General features: G+C 37.2%; 1 protein-coding gene and 1 long non-coding RNA gene across 18 annotated transcripts in view; both read left to right on the forward strand.

Moving 5' to 3' along the window:
- The window catches only part of PTPRK (protein tyrosine phosphatase receptor type K), a 412,635-nt gene that overhangs the window by 138,855 nt on the left and 247,928 nt on the right, over positions 1 to 25,852 (forward strand). The window lies entirely within an intron of this gene.
- LOC118163550 lies at positions 22,495 to 24,221 on the forward strand. The gene is made up of 2 exons (XR_004749104.1): positions 22,495 to 23,640; positions 23,757 to 24,221. It is a non-coding gene; the product is annotated as an uncharacterized LOC118163550 (long non-coding RNA).

Below are 25,852 nucleotides of genomic sequence, written 5' to 3' on the forward strand. Positions count from 1 at the left end.
TAGCTAAGGTACCTGCTTGATAGTAGTGATCACTTAGAAGTGTAGCTAGCAAACCAGAAATAATGAAATCATTACCAAGTAGATGTTGTTTTTATCAGTTCAGGAAGACTAATAATGATGCTTGACCATTTAAAAGGTGCAGGAAAACTCTAGAAAGCCAAATCATCTTATTTCTGACTTGTTAATCCTGATTTGAATAATGAATGTGTTACCTTTTTAATATTAATGGTTTATAGGATTTATAAATGTTTAAATAGCTCAAATATCTTGGAAAGATATTTTCCCTTAAGATTTTAAGAGTTTTTGAAACAATAAGAGAATTATAACAGGATGGCAGATTGACTGAATATTAACTAATGGTGTGTACATTCAGGCCATATGCTAGATAAGGTAATAAACAGATTTCTTGTTAGATACGAAAATTTGTTGTCTTTTTGGCTATTAGATCACTACTCTAAACTTGCAGAGATGTGAGACTGTTGTCAAGCTGCATGTGGGAAAAGATTGGGAAAGCAGGGAAATTTATTCGGTTTAGTCAGCTGATACATCTGAAAGGAAGCAATGAGTGAATTGCTATTAGAAAGTACAGAAGTACAATCAATACAGCCTGTGTGAACTGCACAGAACTGAGTTACAGGCCAAGAAGAAACCCAACCCTCGTGAACTCCCACTTCCTATTTATTAGCTAGATCTCCTTTATTCTATAGTCTCTAGCCTTGAAGCGATAAGTAGTATCAGGAAAATCCAAAGAAGTTCTTAAAGAAAGGAAAGCATTCCAAAGTACTGATATTTTCAAAGGAATTAAATTTTGAATACAGAAAATCACTAAAAATAAATCAAAGATATTCTGATTGAATAAAACTTGTAAACAGTGTAATTCTGTTGACTAAATAGAGGAGAAATTAATATGGGAAGTGTTGTATTTGAATATTTTAAGAAACACTGATAAGTAGCTAGACAGTTCATGTTAAAGCTTGCTCCAAGTCTTGGATATTGAATTGCAAGACAGTGCAAGCCTTGTGGAAATCCCAAGCATGAGCAAGAGTTCAGTGCCAGAGGAGCAGCGCTGTAGGCACGCATGAGAGGAATGCTCAAACAGGCTAAGTTTCTTTGGCCTAGAAAAAAGATGCAGTTCAGGGAAACATGATAAAGGTCTGCAAAACCAGGACTGCTGTGAAGAGGAATCCTCTTCCACTTCTAGAATTAAGGCCTTTTCAGTCTGGTGGGGGAACCTGACTGAAAATAGGCAAAGGGTGGCTCAGGCAGCAGGCCGTAGGCTGGTGGAAGCCTACGTCAGCTGTTGGGGATGCCAGATGAGTATGTAGGCTGAAGGAGACACTGAGCAAGTTCTTGGAAGAGATCTTTTAGAAATCAGTAATTATGCAAAGAGGACCAGGAAATCTCATGAACTGAAATTAGCTGGAGCAGCAGAGGATGGTTTGTGGGAAACAAAAAGGTATTGTGTACTCTTGCCCTGTTCTTACCTTTCTACAGAGGTTTCCTTATGATCACTGTTAAAGAGCAGAAGGAGTGTTGGGGTATGTAGACCTTTGGCCTTAACTGCTCAAAGGCATTGTTAAGTTTCATACAAAGGACAAAGGCTTTTTTTTGGGGGGGGCGTTTAAGTGTGGACGTGCATTTAATTTGTTTCTATATTCCTAGGCAGACTAATTGTAAGTCTTATATTCTGCGGTTACCTAAATCAGTCTGGTTGTATTCTGTTAAAGTTTTTGCTCTGGTAGTAGAAATGAAAGCTCATTTCTTCTGCTCCTCGTAGACCTACACCCATTTCTCTTGGCTCTTTGCAATCTAAATTGGGCTAATAGATTTTTGTAGACTTTTCAAAAATTGTAATTTAAAAACTGAGCCTCTTAAACAAAAGCTTATAAGCATTACAGCATACCCTATGTCATGTTCTGATTTACTTTTGAGATTAGGAGTTAGTCTTTGTGTTTTAAAGAACTGCATCCAGTGGTGTTGTTGGCTATGACTCAGGATTCTAGCTACTACTAAAGATTTATAGTGTGACACCTAAACAGTATTTTAAAATGAATCAGCGGAAGCCATCTTATTGTTTTGATTAATACTGGCTCAATTAAAATGCCTTTCACAAGAGTAAATTAGAATTTAAAAATGAAATTTCAGAATTGTGATTCACACCATCAGAAGGCTCCAGGGAGACCTCATTAGAGCTTTTCAGTACTTAAAGAAGATTTATAAAAAGATGGAGAGCAACTTTTTGCTTGGGCAGATAATGATAGGAAAAGAGAGGATAGTTTTAAACTGAAAGAGTGGAGATTTAGATTAGTTGTTAGAAGGAAATCCTTTACTCAGAGGGCAGTGAGGCCCTAGCACCCAGGGTTGCCCAAAGAAGCTGTTCCTGGAGCCTCTTCCTGAGCCCTGTTCCTGGAGGTGTTCGAGACCAGATTAGAAGGAGCTTTTAGCAACTTTGTCTGGTGGGAGGCATCTGTACCTGTTGCTGTGGGGTTGGGACTGGATGGTCTCTAAGGTCCCTTCCAACCCAAGCTGTTCTATGATTTTGTGATACCTGTATGACTGAGTTTCACTCCTGAGAAATGTTTTGGTGAGGTTTGCGTAAGGAAGTGAAACTACTCACCTGGAATGGCAGCCAGATAGAAGCTAATCTCTCCATAGGAATTGTGTTAAGGACCAAGACTGAGATCAAAATATGGGCATAACAAGGAGGGAAAAGGGAGAAGTCTGAGCTTTGGTGATGTGAGAAAGAGGGGTTCCATTTAAGACAATGAGCGGAGCTGGCACTGTCAGAGTTGTTGGTGGGAAGAGAAGGGCAGGGTATTAATGTATGAAGAAATCAATGTCAAGTCTCTGGACTGTTGATTGGCATCTGGGCCTTAAAATTTTGACACTGGAAGAGTCATAAAAGGTTATACTTTGCTTCGCTTATAGCTTCCAGAAAAAATGTTTAAGTGATTTCAGTACCATTATCACTTACCTAAAGTACTGTGCAGTCCATTTGATGCTGTTTACTTTGGAGTTACATTTGAATTTGTGGGGCAGCTGTTTTTAAGACATGCTCTTTACATAGCTTGGTCATATCTGTGCATGTTTTTTGACCTTCCACTTTCAGAATCACCAGAATGATTCTGAGAACAGGCTACTTCATTCATAAATTCACCTAGTATCAAACCACACATATGGTGAGTTCTTCCAGTTCATAAGCATTCTTGGAAATAAAATGTGAATCATAACTTGTGTTTTGTTGAGCAGTTAGATTTTTTCTTCAAGCAGAGATTTAAAAATTGTTTAGTAAAATGTACTGGTAAAAAGCTGACTAGCTTTATAATTAAAGAAAACAGTTATTTTTTATTTTTAACATTTTTTTCTTTTTCTTAAGCCTGCAACAGGTTGTGTTTGGTACCTGGTGGAAATTGCTGAAATGCTTGTCATAGAGGTGCATCATTCTTCAGCATTTCCTTCGTGTGATTCCTCTGAGAATACTTTGTGCCTCTTACAGTAGCTGTCCATCAATTGTTTTGTTCCTAGTTTATTAATACACAAAGAAATGGCTTATATGTCTGTTTCTGTCTTTCCTCTGATGTTTTCATCTGGTGAAAACACTGTTAACTGTCTTACCACTTCATCATTATCACTAATGATGAAAATTGGATCCCTTTGGAAATATTATCAGACACGAACAATGTTGCTTTCTTGTCTGAAATGCTTTGTAAACTGCTAAGTGTTCTCCTGACTGTTGCTTTCTAGATAACACTTAATCAAAAGAGATTTTTATTTTTTTTAAATACAGTTTATTGAAGAGTTACTCTGAGAAATGCATTTTGGTAGTGAACTTTCTTCTGGCTTCCCAAAGACTTGTTAATACAAACAAAACATTAGCTTATTTAACTGTTAGGTTAAACATGCAAGCGTGTAAGCATATCTGACAAATTTCTGTCTTGTTTCTTATGAGATGTTCATCAATTTGATGAGGACAAAGAAAGATAAAGTTCCAGCAGACTGATTACCAGCAAGATTGTAATCATTTAGTTCTGCAGATCACAGAGCACTTACAGCTCTCAGAGGACTTCTACACATACATTCAGTCTTCAAACTGGAAAATTACAGTGCACAGAGTGAAAGTGAACGTTGCTCAAAGAAGCTCCAACATGATTGAGTTGCCAGCCTCCAGGTTTTCAGTCCTGTCATAAATGTTGGAGGTTTCATTGAACCTCTTTAATTTTCCTTAAATTATTTTTTTTTAAATTTTCCTTAAAAATGACAGTGCTAATGTGCTGGTTTTGAGTCTTCTGTGGCATAAAAATAGCCATATATGTATATTATATATATACACACACACAGCCATATATATATATATATATATATATATGTATGTATGTATATTATACACACACACACACATTTTTTCCCAAATCCAGATGTTATTTGTGAGCCTAGAAGGTTTAGGAACTTTTAAACTGTCATGTGAGGATGTACATAATTACTTTACTACCTTCATGGATTTAATTTTGTTAGCCTCTTTGGACTTTTGGGTCTGCTACACTAAAAGGAGAAAACATGCTAAATTAATATCAAATTTTACAATTAAAAATAAAGATTATTGTTTATCAAATAGAATTTGTCAACCTAGTCTAAAATGGTGACTCAGGTGTACTTCTCCACTGCAAGCAGAGAAGACCCTGCCTCTGCCAAATGCAGAGACAGCCATTCCAGCAGGGGGGAGAAGGAAAGACTTTTGTTGCCTTGATTTTTACAAGCTAGATCATTTCAGCAATAATCTAGCTTTTCACAAATAGCATACTGCTCAAAGATTACTCCTTCCCTTTTCTTTTTCCTGTTTAAGTTTTTTAAAGTCATCTTTTCAACTGCTTTGCTTTCTGTTACTTTTTGTTACTGTGAGTAGCTTTCTTTTGTTCTGCCATGTTCTGGGTTCCCTTTGCTAACTTTGTGATGTGAACTTCTTAAAACTAGTGTGGAAATGTCATCCTTGAAGTGCTGGAGGAAGGAATTGTATGGCTGTACATACAAGGTGTAAAATTCTCTTTTTCCCATTGAATAACCCCATTTCTATGAGGCCGATGAGTATTTTGACTTTTTTTCACCATTCACTGCAGGATAGTTGATAACTTCAGGGCAAGGTGACCAAAATATAGTGGATGCTTAGCATTTCCAAAGGCAAGGAAAGGATTTGGAAGTTAATGTGCTGTGTGAGTTCCCAGTATGAATTGCATTTAATTACCTTAAAGTCTCAGGTGGGAAACTGTCTGCCTGTAAACTCAAGAAGACGTACTTCGAGATAAATATGTAATATTTTTAGCCAGTGCTTAATTTCTGATGAAATATACGTGACTATAACCTCACTGCTTTTCCATGAAACATTCTACTCATCAGCAAGGTGGTATGCAAATTTTATATTATCCTTGATTACCAAGATTACGAAAAGCTTGTGGCATTCCCCTTCCCGTCATACCGCAGGATCTGTCAGCCAGTGAAGAGTGAAACACACTATTGGTAATCAGCTACCTTGGAGTGCCTGATGCAGTTTTTCAGAATTACAAAATTGACTTAAATCATCATGTATTAACAAAGAAGATCACGATGGTTCTTTTTGTCAAGATTTTTCTTTTTTTAGGGTTTTTGTATATGCTTGGAAGGCATGAGTGCTTTACATATAAGCAGCTGATGTTTTGTCATCCTAACAGTTTTTGAAAGATCCAAAGAAAAGATTCTAAGAAAAATTGTGAATATCACACTATCAGGCAGCTGGTGGTGATCCATTCTTCCATCCTGCTCCTAAAAGATGTTTTTATTCATATGAAAAGTGAAATGAATGAAAGAGGTTGTGGCAGAAATCGATATATGCTTGAAATAGATGGTTAGAGGAGAGCAGAAATTGGTAATACTTTATTTCATCATACAGGTTCTGAAAAGCTTCAGAATAATGAATTGTGCTCTGCTAGGGGCTTCCAGATTATGACTAAGTGAAAATAAATAAAAGGAAAAGGATAATAGTGCAATATTGAATCAGTACCAAAAGTCCACTAAAATCTCTGAGATTCAAAAACTGGAACCAACTCACTCCAAATTGATGTGCCTTGAACAGCCAGGGACTTTGGCTTAAAAATCTGAACTCATCACTGGTAAGATGTATTGTTGTTAGCTATTTTTTTTGCTGTAAAGCACTGTATGTTTCTAGATGTCTGCTTCCCCTCCCCCCCCCCAAAAAAAATGCTAATTTTGAAAAAAAAAAAAAACAATTGAGATTTATGCAGCCCACTTATCTTTCTTTTTCTCCTTTTCTGACTTTTATTATTTAGGGCAAGATGAAATGCTCCAGAGGAAAATTTATTTTGAGTTTGTAACATTGTGTGCACAATGTGTTGTAGGTTTTTTTTAATGCTAAGTGGTGAACGAGCCTGAGGCTGGGAGTAAAGTGCAAAGGTTTTCAGCATCCAGAAAAGTATCTGATAGGAATCCTCTGTTGACTGATGATATGACCTCCTCATAGGGGAATAAATTCCTCACATCTTTTAAATTCACTCCACCCTGTGTGTAGTTCTGTACTTTAGTTTAGACTTTGTTTGAGGTGACAGTGACAAACTAACTGAGGTGGTTGCTCTGAAGGTAAAGTTATTCACAATTCAAATTGGGGGAAGAATTGGAGTCTCAATTTCTTTATGCTGGGATAGCACTCCAATCAATTATTCAAGGTCTGTATATTTAAACAATCAAAGAAACAAACTGTTGTTGATTTTGCCCCTTTTGCATAAAAGATATTACAAAGAATTTAAAGAGCACACCCTCCCACCCCTTCTCCTCTTGCCCCTTAAGTGAAGTAAATGATGCCCATATTCTAGATATTCTGTAGCACCACCTGGAATAGAATAATTTTCTGGCTCTAAGGTAGATGATGGGAAGTTTGTAAGCCAATCGTTGTTCTGTGGGATGCGGGGCGATGGCGCGGTCAGGCAGCTAGCACTCTGGGCTTAGAGCCAGGAGCTGTCGCATTGTAGTCCTTGCAGACATGTTATTTGGTTCTTCGAAAGATCTCTCTCTGTCAGTTGTTCAGGTCCTTTGCTATTTTTTAAAAATGTCTTTATGTACAGCTCCCAGAAGGTTTAAAGAATAGGTACAAAATTAGTTGGAGTGGATTACTAAAACAAAGTACCATGGCTGCCAGGAAGAAATCCAGTGCAATCCTGTAGGCCAGTCTGTTTTTTTGTTTGTTTGTTTGTTTGTTTTTCCTGGTTGTGTGTGTTCTCAGGTTCTGCTAAAGTCTTTTGCATGTAGTTCATGAGACCTTTACATATACCGTTGCTGGACTAGGGTCCGGTAGCTGGAAATCTTGCTTTCGTGTTGACAGTTGCTGGCTGAGGTTTTGCTGGTGCATGTCAGGATTACCCCATCTCTGCCTGCACCTCAATCAGGTGACAACGAACAAAAACTTGCCCCCTGTCTCCTCCTCTGTGTCAAGCTGGGACAGTACATTCATGCTCAACATCTGCACGTCTGCATTTTTTGTTGTTTTGTTTTCTTTTGTTGCATTACCACATTACCTTTTATACTCTTTAGAAGAACAGTTTTTCTTTTTGTCTACATTGCTGACTGCTCTTTTTTCTTTTTTTTTTATTTCTAACCTTTTCAGAGGTTTTGTGGTTACAAAAAAAAAAAAATAAATAGTTGCAGATAGTGATTTGCTATGAATTGCCATGTTGAACTCTGATGAATTGAACTTTGGCATTACTCTAATTCTGATTCCCTACCACATGGCCACTGTGCTATGTGTCTCGAGAACAAGGCAAGGAGCAGTGGCGTTCTCCCTTCATCTCGGGGCAGGGAGGACAGTGGCACTGGTGTCCTTGCTTCCATCTCCTTTCGCACCCCTGGTTTCAAGCACAGGGTCTGTGATGCTGCTTCTCTTCATGCCACCGCCTCTCTCCTTGCTTTCCCAGCTGCTGCCCTTGGAAAGGGTCTGGGGGAGATCAGTGCTGGTCTTCCCTCTGCACTGTCACAGGTCCCTTCCTTGCTGTCTGATGACCCATTTCCAGTGTGATATTTGGTTTTCTCCTTTGGCAGAACAAATATATGCTGCCCTTTACGCACTATGCTTGTACTTCGGAAGAATAAACAAACTGATTCTTGAAAATAGGAACATAGCTTGTTGAACAAAAATTTCTCTTCTATATTAACGGAGCTCTTAAATGATTTTTATAATATATGTATATATATATAAAACTGTGATGTCACCAATGTGGTGGTGTATTTATTGCTGCAGGTTAAGTTATCAAGCAACGTGCAAAGCCTGATATGTCTGTATGTTAAAAAAGGATATTTTCTGTAATAGATCTTGTCAGGAAACCAGTTATTTTTCTGTGTATCTTAACAGAGAAATCACAGAACAAAGCTGAAATTTGCTTGGTTGACATGTTTCTTTGTTAGTAAAAAATGGCACACTCCAAATTTGATGATGGATGTCCATGTCATGGGGGTGCATTTGCACATGAACATGGGATTGCATGTGCCTCATTTTTTCCTGCTTTATTTCTTTGTAAGAATAAAAATGAACCTTAAAGGAAAACATCATCTTTGATCCTAGATTCAGTCATGAAACATTAACACCATATATATTTGAACAATAAAAGGGCATAAAGTTTAACAGCAGCTGTCTGATCTTCCATAAAGAGCTGCAACATCAGATATACTTATCTTGGTAGCGTTGACTTCAGTCAGAATGATGTTGCCCAAGTGTTGATTTATTGCTAACTTGTACAAAGTATAACGTGTGATGTAACCAATATCTTTCAGAAAGCTGTGCGATTAGTTTCAGTTTTCTGTCCCTCTTGATTCAGAAATCCTAGTGAAATAGAATGTGGCATGCATTTTAATACATTATTTGTTTACATATGTTAGATAAATACTGCATAGCGCTTTGAAACAGAAAAATGTGTTAAGTGGGTATTTTGTCACAACAAAGCAGTTAAACTAGGCTTGTACATTTTCTTTGGCTGCAGCTTTATAGACCCATCAGTTAGATTCAATATATTTGATTGAAGAACTGCCCCCAAAATTAGGAGGTATTTTTTCTTTTTCAAAATAGTAACAGTGGTTCTTTCATTTTCCAGAAACTTATATATGTTCTTCTCCTTCAGAAGGAGGCTATAATGTGTGGTGAAACAGTACTGAAAAATGTGCATGCTTCAGGACCTAGTTGACTGTGGTCAGCTATACAAAGAAGTCTGTTGAAATACAGACGTCTTCCTGTTTCTACTTCTAAAGTTAGAGAGCATGTGAGTTTGAGCTTATTTTTTGCTTATTCTTAAAAAGGAGTAGCAGTATCAGTACAAGCAATAAGGGTATTTTCTTTTTCTGTGAATCTGAAAAATGTCAGTGTAATCCAGGCAAAGATATTCTTAATAAGCACGTAGAGGTTTATAATGTTACTTGAAAGTGAAGACATGATAAAGGCAAGTAATTTTCTTCTCCAGTTTAATTAGTTTGTTAATTAAATTGGAAAAACTGGCTTGTCCATTTTTAAATCCACACTGATTTTGCTACAGTAGGCCAAGGGTAGTGTTAAAACTGGTTCTGCAAGGGCTGTGCATGGGATTGCAGTTTCTGTGCTACAGAGCACCTCCAGTACAAGCTCTGCAGAAACTGCATCGGTTGCTTTATTTACCAGGCATTATTTGGCTAATGTGTTTTACATCCTTGTACTTTAACAGTAATCTTTTCTGGTAAGTTGGAGAAAAGTGCTTTGGGTTGGGCCAAGACAGGGGCAAAGCACAGCACATGGAAAGACTTTTTAATTGTCCTGTTTTGCAAACATGTTGTGGTGGCATTCCCAATAGAGGCAGTTTCTGCTGTCATCTCCCTGCTTCCTGGTTTGTTCCTCACTTTCTGCTTCATTCTGCCTTCTGGGAGGTAAAGCACTTGTGGAGTTTTGAGGTTAACAGCAGTGTGGAATAGATCTAGTTGAGAAATACCTTTTAAGGTTTAATTTTTTTTTTTCCTGTTTATTTTTTTCCTCTTACTCTTCAGGTGATACCAGTTGTCAGTTGGCTGGCACAGTGCCCAAGGAGGGCTGTGACACAAGTCACTGTAGGTCATAGTTGTCTATGCTGGCAAAACCAGAGCTGCTTCCAAGTTCCTGGACTGTTGTGCAGTGATTTGGGTGAGCCCTGGAAGGGGCCCGTGCCCTGCCGGGCTCCCACCTCTTCCATAGCCACTCTTCAGCTTCCTCCCTGAGCAGGTTCTTGCTATGGCAGGAAAAAATAACAACTGCAGACTCCCAAACCAAAAGATTACTCAACCAAATAGAAAAAATACATTGTTAATCTGTGGAGCAGGTGAGATGGCTAGTTCTGCTGAGACCTGTGGTGATTCCCCAGATGGGTGTGGGGCAGAGGGCAGGGCTGTGTAGGCAGAGCCGTGTGAGGATGAGGAGGCTGGGGCTCCATGCGGCCAACAGGGCTGCGCTGCTCTGCCCCTGGTGCTGTGACCTGTGCTTGCTGCAACAGAATGATCTGGAACTTGTAACATGACGCTTCCCTCAGTAAGCCCGCCCTATTGATTTGCACCAAACCAAATGGCTTTATTTCCGTTTTAGATTTGGGAGGTTGTTTTCTCAGGGGTGGTTGATATAAAACCTTGTGCCAGGGCTGTTCAGAGGCTGTACTCAACAAGATTGCCTTAGGCAGGTGTCCAGTCTTTGTGTTCTGGAAGGGAATTTTCTAAACCCGTAATAAACACAAACTGCTGCAAGGCCTTTTTCTCAGAAATCTGCGGAGGAAGGCCGAGGTGAAAAATTGCAGGGAAGGCTCCGTGTGCAAGTACCAGCAGAGCACAAGCTGTCTGGCCTCATTGGGTCAGCCCCAGGCCCCACAGGAGCATTCAGGTTCATGGGCCCCTCTCACCTGTGCAGCCAGCATGGCCTGGAGAAGGCAAAGATATTGGCCATCTGGAGGGCATCTGGTCCAACCCCCCTCCTCAAGCAGGGCCACCCAGAGCAGGGTGCCCAGGAACATGTCCAGGCAGCTTCTGAAGATCTTCAAGAAGGAGACCCCACAGCCTTTCTGGGCAGCCTGTGCCAGTGCTCTGCCATCTGCACAGCAACAAAGGGATTCCTGGTGTTCAGAGGAACCTCCTGTATAGTTTGTGCCTATTACCTTTTGTCCTGGCACTGGCCACCACTGAAAAGAACCTGGCTTTATCTTCAATAAATCCTCACCTCAGGTATCTGCAGATATTGATGAGATCCCACTGAGCCTCCCCTTCTCCCAGCAGAACAGTCCCAGCTCTCAGCCTTTCCATTTAGGAGAGGAGCTCCAGTCTCTTCATCATCTTGGTGGCCCTTTGTTGGACTTTGTCCAGTAGCTCCATATCTCTTGTACTAAGGAGCTTAGAACCAGACACAGATCTTTCCACTGATGGAGAGGAAGAGATGGTGGGGCATGGTGGTCTCATGGCTGCACTGGGCAGTGTGCAGAGAAGTTGGCATGAGCTTATAAATGTTTTAAAAAGGCTGTAAGAAGGGAGAGTAATTAGCAGGGATTATTGGTGGCTGGAGCAGTAACAAGCAGAAGGAGAAAGCAGGGAGAACATTACCACTTCAGTGACAATATCAATAATGGGTAACAAACCCTTTTGGACACATAATTTAGCACCTAGTTAAATTGACTCTCGAGCGCCGATAGATATAAGTGCACACATGACTTTTTCTGGGAGACATTTTCAATTTATTTTTTGTAATACTTGTTAGTGATACTTGCTTTTCAGAAAATATGTCAATATGAAGGTCATATAGGAAAAGTGTGTAGCTGCCCATGGAACTTGTCTGTGTAAAAGCCTGAAGCTGAAACTATTTTTCTTTAGCACTTCTCATAAAGTGTTAGATGAAGCTAATGCTGAATATCTGAAAAATGATCCAAGAAGTACTACCAGGCATTAAAACTGGACTTCCTTTTTTCCACTGGTGTATTTTATAGTTTAAAATCAGAATAGTTTATTAAAGAAAATAACATGGTTTGTGTTTAAGTTTAAAATATGGCTTCATTTGACTGCTTCACTTTTATTATTTCAATTACTGTAATTTAAAATGTAGTAAATTTTCATGGTGTACAAAGGAGTCTTATAGGAGATGTTAATTGCTTTTCTAAATTCTTTGGTTTCATATAAATATTGTGATTCTAATTGATATGTAATTTTTACTAATTCTATTTAATGTTGAGGGTTTTTCATAGGTGTTTCCTCCTTAAGTTTCACAGTGATAATATTTAAGATATAATTAAAGTATACAATTTAAACTTGTAGAAGTAGTTTTACCTCCACTTCAATGTAGTTAGAAATGAAGTTGACTACTTAGAGAATGAGAATAAAATGTGGGTGCAAAGCTTATACAGATTTCCTGCAGAAGGATACTACGTGTTCAGGAAGAAAAGTTTTGTAGATTTATTTTTGGCACAATATTTTCAAATAAATCATGAAGAAAAGGTGCTGAGTGAGTCTAGCAAGAATGATATTCTAGAGTAGTTTTTTCAGGAAGAGATAGGTATTTCCTAATATTCTCCAGACAGAATTTTCATTCATCCTGTATAAAATAAGACTAAGTTCTGCAGGTTTTATTAGTAAATCCATATGTGGTTATTAGTGGTTTTTAATATGCTTTCACTGAGTGGTGTTTCTTTTGCTAGCTAATGTACTTAAACTTCGATTTTCTTTGAATTAGGAAGACGCATCAAGTGGCTGCCATTTAATGCAATTTCCCACGTAGCTGTGGGAATAGTGTTTCCTATTTCCTTACTCATATTCCCATGGCAGGTAACAGTAATTAAAAGCAACTTTAAGGATAGTGTTTTAGTTTCTCTTTCAGGTTTTCTTTCCCAAGCCAATTAAAATGAAAAATACCCCTGCTTCTCCACCCCTTGATGGTGAGTTGCTGCGTTATCTTTTTTTCTTCTGCTGTGCTTGGTCTTCATGTACAGTGTAAGACACCTCTTCTGTCAAATTAGACATGATTCAAACTTCTGGCAGCTGCCTTTTACCTTTATCTTTTACCTACTTTGCAGATTCATCACCTGTACTGCAGTATTCAGCATTTTAATTCTAAAAATGAATCTTTGCTATTTTTCTTAATGGGATAATTTCTTGCTTCAGACTTGTTTCCTTCCCTGCAAACGAGCTGTTCATTTTGTACTGGTTTTAGGCTGTCTTTTCTAAGACTGATTGATATTAAGCCAATATGCTGCAGCTAGTGTAGACCAAGGAGAGCAATGGTCCTGAAAACAAGTAACAACAACTCAGTTTGAACACCAATTGCTCTGTCTCTTCTGGTTAGCTGCAGCATCCCACGATGTACATTTCCTCAAGTGAAATATAAGCTGTTTTTAAGAACTGGTCCTAGATAGCTGATTTAGATATTTTGTGCACTGTTAATCTTTGTTGTGTCTTGCAGGCATATATACATCACTGAAATCAGCCTGTTACAGCATTTGGTAATGTAGATTCAATATCTATGTGCATCACTGCAGCAGCTCTCAGTTGTCAGTGTTGCAGAGAAAGGACGATGAGGCCTGTTACATGAGCAATGCACTATAAAGTTAAAGACTGATGGGGTGTTAAAAGTGATCTGTCAGTACCTTCCTAGTGAAATCAAACCTGGCAACATAGGTACATAAACCTAAGTCAGGAATAAAATATAGTGCAGTGTGGCCACTGACAGACAACTACATTCATATGGTGGAACTGCAAGTTCAAGAAGTTCCTGAAGTCCACTGTGCCGTGTTTAGCCTCTGCTGAAATTTGTAATGCAGTCCAACAGTTCAGGTTTGATTAGCATCACAGTGGAGGAGATGGACATGTGGTCCTTGGTACACATGTGGTCCATCACAGGACTCACATGCAGATGTGAGCTCAATACACAGCTGGAGAATAAAGGGATTATTCAGAATACAAAGGCAACCTCCTGCATGCTGAAGTTTTTTGATAGAACTGGTTTTTAACTTAGGATGCATTTTCATACAATAAATAACGAGAATTCCTGAGCTATTCTACTTGAAAATAACAAAACAAACATATTTTATATGTTCAGCTTGCTTTATGGAGCTGGAGTCCATGGAACGAACTTAATACTGCCATGTCTGATGTCAGTTAGCAGCTGTGAGACCTAACATTTTTTTGTTATCTCCGCAGTTATGAACAGTAGAGATGAACTTAATCATCATTGAACAGCTATATGCTTTAAACAGCTATGTAGTCTGGTACTCTTGCATGTCTTTTGAACGTACACGTGGTAAAAACAGTCTTTTGGTCTAGATAGGATGTTTCTGGGCTGCTTTTGGGAGAAACAGACTTTACAAGTCAGGGCACTATTGACTTGCTGTCATGACCTAGAGGTTTGCTTCTCCTCGGAATGAATTTTCCCTATCTTTGTCCTGTGTGTTGTATTTTTTTTTTTTTTTTTTTTTTCCATCTTGCTGAACAGCAATTTTGGGAGAAAACTGAAAAATTCTCACAAGGCTGCAATTGACATCTTTCATCTTAGAATCACTTCCACCAGAAAAAAAAAAAAAAAAAAAAAAAAAAGATCATTACTCCAAGTATGTAGTTAGAAGTAGGGTCTGAACATGTCCTCTTAGTTCAGATTACTTGCACTTACTCAAGAGGCCAAGGCAGGAAGGATCTGAGATGACAGTAGTGCTAAACTGAGCTTATCTAAGCTGTAAGGGTTTTACAGTTTGTCTGCCAAAGAGGTAGCTGAACTATAGTGAAAAAGCAATTACTTTTCTCAAGATATAAGAGCCTTTTGACAAAGATACGATTTTTTTCAATACTTTTAAGCCAACTTCCTAAATTAATATGAAACAGAATAGTGAAAAGGTTCTGTTATGGCTCTATGTGTCTGTCCACATAGCTATACTTGTTAAGACAAGTAATTTCTTCGCTCTCTGGTTTCTGAAGGGCAAGGTCATGCTGGGAAATTTTGCATTATGTAGCTAGTGAGCGCGTAAGTAGATCCCGTTGTGATGAATGATGTGGATTGGTTTATATTTAGTTATTCAAGAGCACCCATGATTGAATAGTTCTTTATTTTGGGTATTCTTGTTTCCAAATGTCATATTTCTGTGCACTTTTAACTACTGGTTCAGTAAGAATGCCTTCACCTTGGACTTATTCATGAACAGCTGTACTGAGTAACTGCATGTAGACAAGACTGTAATCTTTCCTGATGAGTATAAATACATATTTATCCAAGTAGCTGAAGCTGTTAACAGATGGCAGATGGAAGTAAAAACATATTGTGTGTGCTGCTCCTTCTTTCTGCATTCTTCCCTCCTCATCTATTTGGGGAAACCAGAAAGAATTATCATGTGTTCTTGAAAAGTGGATGTAACTGCTCTGCCAATGAGCTTTCAAACAATGTGCTTGCAACAAAAGTGTTTTAATGTTCTCATGCCTTTGCAGAGTTGGAAGATGTTAAATAACAGTTCCAAGAAAAACATTATAGCAACTCCTTGTCATCTGTTTCGAACAGAACAGAGATATTTGCAAGACAGAATGTCAATCAGGATTTGAAGTGAATTTTTTTGGTCCATTTGAGTAGAGAGATACTTAGTTCTGCTGATGTTATAAAGATGTTGAAATTCTTGACATACTGTGCAGAACAATGATTTTTAAACAATTTGGAGGGAGTTACAGAATCTTGAACCCCTAATTATTTTTATATGATGAGGGAAAATGCTTTTTCCTTAAAACATGTTGAGCAGTATACCTTCTCCTCCGTCATTTTGCCCGAGGGGTCATTTTTTAATGTACATTGCAGCATTTCAATGAAGTTGTCTACAATTTTAAAGGAGGTATTTTTATTTTAAATATCTATCCCAACAAAGAATTGGAGCTTCAGGGTGGCAGTAACTTGAAAGGTAAAATATTTCTGATGTTTATTGTCATCTCCTTAAGTTAGTGTGAGCTGCAACTCTTGAGCAACTTGCATAGGATTAGCTGTCAGAGGTGAAGTATGGAGAACCTTGTGGTTTTCCTGAAGATTTTTTTTTTTTTTTTTAATTTCACTGGGGATTTGCTTGCTTTTTCTGAAGTGTTTCAGAGGTAAGTTACATTATTCTGTCCGTGAAATCTCCTTTTTCATTTGAAGTTAGGGTTAACAATAGGGTTTAGTACATAGGATTGGATAGAAATGGTAGGAATGGTTCAGTGATTTCTTTGCTCTGCTTCTTGCCTAAATTTGAACACATCTTCAGAGAAGTTACTTTTTTCTTTTCTTTTTTTTTTTTTGTATGAGAAGACTTCACTCACCCTCTTGCCTCATCTAAAGAGCAGGAAACCTTGTGGGTAGGATTTACGGGAGAAAAACAGCACAGGCAGATAAAAATTGTCAGAAGACTGACATTTGGAAATTCCAAGAATTGCAGTTTGAACTGGAGGCAACAGAAAACTTTCACTTACTGAAAGAACAGGAGCGTTGTTGGGGCATCAGGAAAGAGTCAGCCATGCTTGCCTGTGGTTTCATGGAAGTTTATGAACATGTTCCCTCACCACCACCCTGCAGACAGGTCAGCTGGGAGCTCTTTAGCCCTCAATGTCCCATTGTTTAGTAGGGAGAACACCACCTGGTCACAGGAAAGCATGGAGCTGCTTTTTATGTAATTCCAATTTTATTATTGCCCTGAAAAGGTGGACTTGATTCAATTCTGATTTATTTAACATGGGTCTACACATGAAGGAAGCTACTGTATTTTTTGATCATTGAAAGAAGGCAGGACTAGAAGAGAAGGTTGTGGACTTCAGGATGTGGACTATGCAGGCAGGATCAGTTGGGTTAAGAGAGAAACCTGCCCTTGCTGATAGAAAAAAAATGCTAGTAGGGTCAGCTGCTTGTTAAAATGGTGCCAAAACTGTCCAAATTTCAGGCACTTCATTTGTTTTGTATTTGAAGTTTGTGTATCATTAGCCCATTTAAAACATTTGTTTTTACCTTGTTAATCCCAAGTGTTTCTTAACATTATCAGAAGCTGAAAATTACAGATTTTTGCAATACTGATGCTTGTTTAAAAACAAAAAAAAGAGGACCTGAAAATAGCGCTATGAATAACATCTGTATTCTCTTTATGGTGTATTTGGAATGGGTATGGATCTGCTATCGGGGTCTAAAAGCACTAAATGCTATTTTATGGTCTTACATATTAAAAAGAGCCTTCTCTGTTAACTTGAAGAAAAAAGCAGTCACCTATTATGTGTGCTGTGTTACAGAGATCCCTTTAATCACTCAATGTCCATCACTATTTGTCTTTGAGTGTTCACTTTAAGAACCTCACCCACTGCTTGAATGGGCTTCACAATGCTGTTTGGCTGGTTACTCAAAAAAAATCACAAAAGTCATTTAAATCTGATGTGTCATAGGAATACCAAATTGAATGTGTTGGTCTGGAAAAATAATTTTTGCTGTATGTCATATCATCGTTTCTAAACGTAGTCTTCCCACCTTTATTTAAGGCTTTGACACTCAAATTGTTATCATTTGGAATTACTATCTAGCATCTAGTAACTACCTTAATAGTAACTACTGATATCTAAAGATATATATTTTTTTTAATCCTAAAAAATGTTAAAAGCATTTAGAAAAGCAAAGGTAGTAAAAAGGGAAAGCTGATAATGGAATAAATTATAATGAAGAGCTTTTAAAATAAGTTTTCAAAAAACAGTTTTAAGTGTGTTTTTCATTTTAGAATTTGAAGATACAGCTCACAGCAATGAAGACCTTTCGTTAAATATGGGGAAATTGCATTCCTATTCCTTGAAGAACACTGAAAGAATGAAAAATGTAATTTTGCATTAGACAGCTGTTTTGTCTTGCTCATCGTAGATGAGATGTCAAGTCTGTAGTTTTAGTTTCAAATTGCAATTCAAGGAATGTTAGAGAATACAACACAAAAGCAGTTTCTCTTGGGACTTTTCAGAGAAGTTAATTATTATCAGCTACAGTATCTAATGACCTTTTATTGTTGTGGCCTGTTACGATACCTTCTCCAATGCACAGCAGCTTTTATTTGGCTTCCAACCATATTAATTATAATCATCTTTGTCATAGCAACCAAGTCTTACAATGTTTGGTTGCTAAGGGTTTTGTTAAAATGAAGATGAAGTACAGTTAATTGGGGATTTTTTTTGGTTAAAATGAAGGTAAAGTACATTTAATTGGAGGGTTTTTTTAATTAGTGTGACTTTACATGAGAATTTTTTTCCTTAGTCTTCTGAAAAGCTTGAACCTTCTTTTCTGCTGAATCTGTATGTTCATTTTTACTTTTCATTTCCTCTATTAAATTTTCAATAAAGAGTAAGAAATGCAGAAGAGGAAAGCCATATTAAACTCCCGAAGAAATATTGTAGTAATATTATCTCTCTCTTTTTGGAGGTATCAAAAGAATCTCCTAAACAAATAACTCACTGAAGGGGTGTAAGTAGGTGCAGGGGTTTTGCACCAATTTATTTACAGGGTAGTGTCAGGCTCTGAAAAAACTGAGTCAGCCTTGTAAGAGCATTAAAATTACAATTTTCAGGGAGGCCACCTCAAAAAGTGAAAGATGTTGTGAAACTTGTCAGGGTGAGTATTATTGTAGGACTGTCCACCTGAACTGGCCAGGATGGTTACTGTTAATGGGATATACTAAGCTATTAACCCTGGTAGGTGGGGTAAACAATAATGAACAACGTGGAGCTTTTAACAAGAGGATTCAAGGATATGAATGATTACTCCTTGAGGTAACTAGGTAGATTTTTCTTTACAAAAGACAATCCTCTGTCTAGTAGAGGAAAAATCAAGTTACGATTATCTCAAAGCTATTCCACAGGAGCAATCCTGTTGCGTTTCAGCTCACTAGTCTTGTAGGAGTGAGACCTTTTCTGCAACTACAGCAAAAGAAAGAAGATAAAGTGAAAGGAGAATCTGAAAAGTTAAAGATGTTGCAGAAACATGGAACAACCCTTCTGTGTAAGAGGGGTCAAGAAGAACAAAGATAAGATGACCAACAACATATACCAACACTAATAAAACCAAAAGCGTTGTGATTCTAAGACCAGAGTGAAGGTGACAATTACGAGTAAGAGGATATCTTTTAAACAATAGAAGTTGTGTACTAATAAGAATTTTTTTTTTTTTTTAAAAAAAAAAAAGGAAGAAAAATTGGGGGAAAGGTGAAGTAAGGCAACCAAACAACAACAACAACAAAGACCCCCAAATTTTCTGGATAGGATAAAATTCTTAAAGAGCAGAAATATGTTGCTTCATGAAATGTGCATTTCACAACAATTGTAGCAAAGAACGTTTTCTTATGTGTAGTACCTTGGGTAGACTTTGCTGTAAATACTTTTTTAGCGTAGTATTATAAAATATTGAACAACGTAATTCAAGTTATATTCTGTCTGTTTTATATTGTTAAGTTTAGAAACAATTGATGGACTCATACATTTATGAATAAATACAACGTTCTTCAAAATATGAAGAGCATTGTTATAATTTTGTTTTGGAACTCACATTTTGACAGTGAAAATGTCATTTTTGTACAGAATGCAAGAATGCTATAGAAAGTATACTATGCAGCTTAAAAGAAAAACATCTTTTATAAATTTCTGACATTCCTGCAAATGCAAAAATGACCAATGGTATAGGTATTTGAGTGATACAAATGAGAATAGTGCACTTTTTTGTTTTAAGCTACATAGAGGAAAGGTGAAGGTGTCTACTCTCAGTTTATTCAACTTCTAAGTGCCTCAAAGGAAGATCTAATCTAAAGGGGTCTTCAGATATCAAATGCCATCCATGTTGCTGAATGTCATTGTCTCCTCCTACCTTTTTTTTTTTTTTAGTATATTAAAGAGGTCTCACTGAAGAGACCTCTTTAAATTTCCAGTCCTTTACCATCTTCAGCCCTAAAGGGGCAATCAATGGAATGGTGATTCCCATCATTTAGTGTCCCATAACTAATCACACTGAGAAGGAAAATAAAAATTGGATATCTAAAGGAAAAAAGAAGTATGGATATCATTGATTTTTATTCTTGCTTTCATCTTGTTGACAGCATTTTCTGGCTAAGGAAACATGCATCCCATTAACTAAAAGATAGAAACCACTGAACTGCTGCTTAGAGGGGCAAACATTATTAAAAAATTAATATCGCTTGGAATCTTTCCTCTTGAATGATCACAGATAACTGGATGAATCTTCTGCTTTTTTTTTTTTTTTTTTTTTTTTTCCTCCTTGTGTGTGTAAGTAGATTGCATTCTGCCCCTCTGAGAGGTGCACAGTAAAAGGATAAAAGGCAGCAGTTATGAATTTCAACAGCAGAAATTCTGGCTGGGCATAGGGAAAAATGAGTGGTTAAGCATTGAAGTGAGTTGCCTGGAGAGGTGGTGGAATCTCTGTCCCCAGTGATTTTCAAAACCTTACTGGATAATCAGGTTGCTCGTGGTCTTACCTTTGAAATTGTTTTGCTCTGAGCAGGTGGTAGGGCTAGATGATCTCCAGAGGGGTCTCTTCCAACCTAAGTTATTCTGTGAATCTACAGAAACCAGTCTACTTGGAAACAAGTTTGCTTACAGCTCTTTCATCTACTCGAGTTTATTTTTTAAGGGAGCAATGACATACCCAAATGGGAATTGTGGCAATGCTGTGTTCATGTAGAACATTCTTAATTTAGGTCTTGGGTATTAAAAAGCAGCCACAATTTGGATTTGCAAGCTTTTAGAAAGATGTTGTCATGGTGCTGCCCTGTCATGGATAGAGTTTGTAGGTGGAATCACAGCTCTTTACATTGTCCCAGCATTTCATGTCTGGAGCCTCATGCACTGCTTCTGGAGTCATAAAGCACTTGTCTCCTGCTTCTTGGAGGCAATTTTGGCTGTTCAATTTTGGGTCAGCTGCAAAGGGGAGAGTTACGTAGGGTTTTACAATTGGAAGAATTTGAGCAAATCTCTATGAAATTATTATGTAAAGAAATAGCACTGTTCATTTCTTCTTGGGACTGTGTTATCATCAGAATTATTCAGTTCTAGACTTGTTACGTTCATATCAACATTTGAATAATTATTTACTAGTTTCCCAGTCTTCTCTTTGCATACCATCTTGTCTATACAGATGCAGTGCATCTAGGATGTATTTCAAAAACACAGCTGGTCCCGTGAAAGGAAATGCCAGCTCTAAACACCTTGGTAAAAATAGTTGCTCTTCTCTGCAGGGGAAGGACTTGGAGCTTTCAAGGCAACTTCCAAGGAAGCAATGAATGAGTTCCTCACTGGTGACAAAGCTTCCAGTGCTTGTATGTGTTACTTCTGTGATGGATTGAAAAATAAGCAGGAAGAAAATAAAGAAGGGAAAAAAGAGGGGGGGAAAAAGAAAAAAAAAAAAAAAAAGCTTTACCTCTTTTTCAGCTTTTACATTCTGTATATTAATCAGTAGCTGAATCCTAAAAAGAAGCAGCTTAAAACAAGTATGTTTGAATTGAGCACTGTATGAGGTTGCAGAGTCTAAACTGTTTGTGATCTTTGTGGGTGGGCTGAAAACGGAAGTGCAAGGCAGTGCTCTGCAGTCATTGGCATGTGATAGCTCTTTGATTTGTATAAAACAGATTTATATTTTATTGATTCATAGCAAGAATGTTGTTATAACAGCAAGCAGCTTATTTACAAAGTGAAAATACGCAATGTAAATGACAGTGAATCAGATAAGCATTACAGAAATGTGAGCAGCCTGGTATTGCTAAGTAAAGGCTGAAACAAACAAAACAATGCCAGTAAAATAAACACTAATTTGTTTGCTTGCAGTATGTTTGGCAGATTATACGTTGGACTTTCTTGGATAGAACAGAATAATTCTGGGTAGATGGTACTCCTGATAGATTATGGTTTGTTCGTAAAGAATGCAAATCTGGTATGTGAAGCCAAGAGCAAAGCCAGCAACTGAGCAGGCTTCAGTCACTTAACTAGTAGTGTGATCACTAATATGCACGTGTGTATATTTAGCAAGAACTGTATCACTTACCAGTAAATGGTAAAATGGTACCAGAGAAAATAATTGCTCTTTTAGATAAAGGCCTTATGTTTTTTTTTGTTTTTTTTTTTTTCTTTGTTTAATGATACTTTTTATTTTCAACAACAATTATCTACATCTGGTAATGTTGCTGATTCGGTGCATTAGCCAAGAATTTCTTTAAAGAATTTTACTCGGGCTCTGCTTTTGAATGACCTCACATTACCATGATTGCTTTACATTTTTTCATTGTTTCTATTTTTTTAATAACTTTGTAGTTATTCTTGTAAAGTTATTTGAGTCTTTTCATACTGTACAATTTTACTCACAGTAGTGCATAAGTTTAACTCTGGCAGTTTGGTTTTACTTTTAAGTGGGACAAATTTGGCACTTGGATTCGTTGCTCCTGTAGTAATACTGTTTGATCACTTATTTTTTTTGGCGGGGGCCCCCCCCCTTTTTTCATCATCCTGTATATAGAAGAGTTCAAATAAATAGCTAATCGTTATTAAGTTAGTGTTACAGCCAAGTTCTATACACTTACCTCAAGCTGGCAAAATGTTGGCTAAGAAAATAATTTCCTTGCCTGTAATGTCATGCTTATTTTTGAAACAAAGGCTGTGATACTTTTTTAATAAATGAGCAGTTCTTGTAAGAAGATTTTAAGTGCAATATTAACAATTAATAGATATGTGAGATATTATAGGTTTCCTTAAAAAGCATATTAAATACTCTGTTTCCTGACCTGTGGGTGGGATGGTTGAGGAGAAGAAACAGTCTTTGTTTAACTTTTAATTCACATCTAACGTGAGTGAAGCTCAGTAAAGGAGCAAGGCTTCTTCATGGCTTCATGGTCCAGAATGCAATGAATCTTCTGCTTCCAAGTACAGATCCCTTAAATTTCTCGAATCTTTGCGCAAAGCAGTATATCTGCTCCTTGAGCAAATCCTACCCCATCTATCTGCAGCAGATTACCTGTCTGCATTTTCAAGCCTCAGCCTGGCAAACTGCTCACTCTCCTACTGAGAAAGTAAGAGTTCAGACCTGTCTTGTCTGGTGAGTATAAACATGGAAAACAGATGCAAAACCAGAGCAAGTAGAAAAGATATGGGAAAGGCCATGTGCGTTCAAAGGTGTGTAGTTCAGGAAGGTAGGAGTAGAACCAGTGACAGTTGCAAACATATCCAGGACAAGGGTGAAAGATCATAAGATCTTGTAAATGGAGGTGTTGAATAACTGAGCTGTGCTACACTGAGGCAGAAGTGCAGTGGAGACGTGGTAGTCCCTGTGTCATGTCAACGTGATGTATAATAGGTGGTGTAGAAGGGAAAATACTGCTAAAAATCCTGTGAGACTTCACTGTATTTCTACAAGTTTATTATTTTTATCAAGGTGCTTTTCTTAACAGCACAAGGGGATTACCAAGAACTGCTTGCCCACTGTTCAGATGTGCTCTGTGCATGTGGCTTTTATATACACATATATATGTGTGTGTGTATATATATATGCTTTATTTTTACTTTTAGAAGTGAATATGTGGAATAAGTGCTTTGTTCTTAGAGATGTATTTAATTGCTGTCATTTAGAAATTTGAAATAATATGAATAAAGGTCTTCATTCTAGTCATTTATAATAATAAATAATATGAATATAATAATATGAATAAATAGCATATAATTTATATAATATAAAATTATAATATGAATATGAAATAGTATGAATAAAGGTCTTCAGTGTTTACTGGGCAATGGAGTATTGAGCATTATGTGCCTTTGAAAAGTGACTTTCTAAGGTAAATTGGTCTTACTGGTTAGATGAGACAAATTGTATGTTTTGTTGGCAGGGACAACCACAAATGATGAATCACTAGAGTCCCCACCTCTCAAAGAGAAAATATGGTATAGTAGTTAAGTGGGATTTTAAATTCTTTTTCAGCAAAGTGTTTATTTAAGGTGGTTAACTTTTAAACAGGCTCCAGCCTCAGTAAATTAAAGGGACATTAAAACAGGTGTTTGCAGATAAACGTGTGACTCAAGAATGTTGTTTATTTTGGCCTTATTGTTTTAAGTGCCCATTCTAGACTAGCTGCTAGCGGTGGGACACGTCCAGCTTCTGGCTTTATTTTTACTGTACTGGCTTACAAATAAAGATATTGCCTATGTAAGAAGTTTTCCACACATCTATTTAAAAATACTTTTTTATAGCCTTGGATAGAAGTATTTGTGGTTGTTCGTGAATGAAGTGGAACGCTTATAATAGGAGTTATCAAATCACTGTCCTTCAAGAGCTTTTCAGAAGATAGAAAAAGACACTGTCTTTTGAAGAAAGGAGAGGAAAGAGAAAAGTAGGAGATGGTTAGGGAAACTTCAGAGGAGAGGGGAAAAAAGATAAAGACCACTGTAAATTTGGGTAATCTTTTCTTCCGAAAGCAATCATTTTGCACATATCTGAGTAGCTTGACTTTTGATTTGAAAATTACATACAAAGACATCAGTTTGAATGTAATGGTTACTTTTCTTTTTTATGGAATGCATTTCTCATGAAGTAGATTTAGATGTTAGCAAAAACATAATTATGTTCTAGAAATATTAGAATATTAGATATTAGGAAGAAATGCTTTACTCAGAGGGTGGTGAGGCCCTGGCACAGGCAGCCCAGAGAAGCTGTGGCTGCCCTATCCCTGGGGGTGTTCAAGGCCAGGCTGGATGGGGCTTTGGGCAACCTGGTCTGGTGGGAGGTGTCCCTGCCCATGGCAGGGGGTTGGAACTGGATGGTCTTTTAAGGTGCCTTCCAACCCAAACCCTTCTGTGATTCTGTGACATATGAGTAATAATCTTATTCACATGTAAGTGTTGGAATACAGACTTCATTGGTTAGTATTTAGAGGTGACATGGAAATCTCTGTGTGCAATATGACATTTCTTATTTCTGCTTTCTTTAGACCATGTGCATTAAGAAACTTCATTTCAGCTAACTGCTGTGAGCTTGATTTAACATAGCAGCACTTTTTATGAACTGCAGCACTGACAATTTTTATCCAGTCCTCTCATTACCTTGTTCAGTAAAAGCACTGCTGGAAAATACTGGGGCTTTTTCTTCTGGTTTTGCCTGTTTTCAAGCTAAGTAGGTGAACTGATTAGCTCCTCCTCTGTTCACTATCAGAAGAAGGGTTTGAAACTAAATAAAAATGGAACAGCTGAAACTACATAGTAAATATTTAGTGGTTTTGATGTATGGATGTTTAAAAGCAAATGTTTGAGGGTGCACTGGAAGAAACACTACAAAGAACATCTCCAGAATGAATGAGCTGTTTTTTTGCATGTTAGTTAATATAATGGTTTACATTATATCTCTCTAAATTGGTGAAAGCATGAAATGCTGTAATTTAATCTTGCAGTGACACAGTGATTTGCTGAAGAAAAGCTGTATGGAAATAAGCAAATTGTATTTATCTCAGAAGCATTCCCTTTAATGTTACTTGGAAATGTTTGGTAATTGCAAAATAACCTTTCTTGTATCTCTTACATATTTTCATTACAGTTAAGTAATATTTTGTATCAGCAATTGTCCGTATTTGGTACTTGGTAAGTGTATGTTTAGTTAGCATGTTCATAAAGATCAAAAATAGCCATTTAACTTGTGTCCATTGGTATTTCTTCATTTCATGATAGAAGCGGAGTGGTATTTGAGGCATAGTGGGAGATACTAATAAATTTATTTATTTAATGTGTAGTTTGTAGAAGTGTGTTTTAAAAACTTGGAACTTATTTATTTTATTTTATTTTATTTTATTTTATTTTATTGTGTTAACTGTATAATTAA

The sequence above is a fragment of the Oxyura jamaicensis genome, chromosome 3 (genome assembly GCF_011077185.1).
Source record: "Oxyura jamaicensis isolate SHBP4307 breed ruddy duck chromosome 3, BPBGC_Ojam_1.0, whole genome shotgun sequence".
In the NCBI taxonomy this organism is placed as follows: Eukaryota; Metazoa; Chordata; class Aves; order Anseriformes; family Anatidae; genus Oxyura; species Oxyura jamaicensis.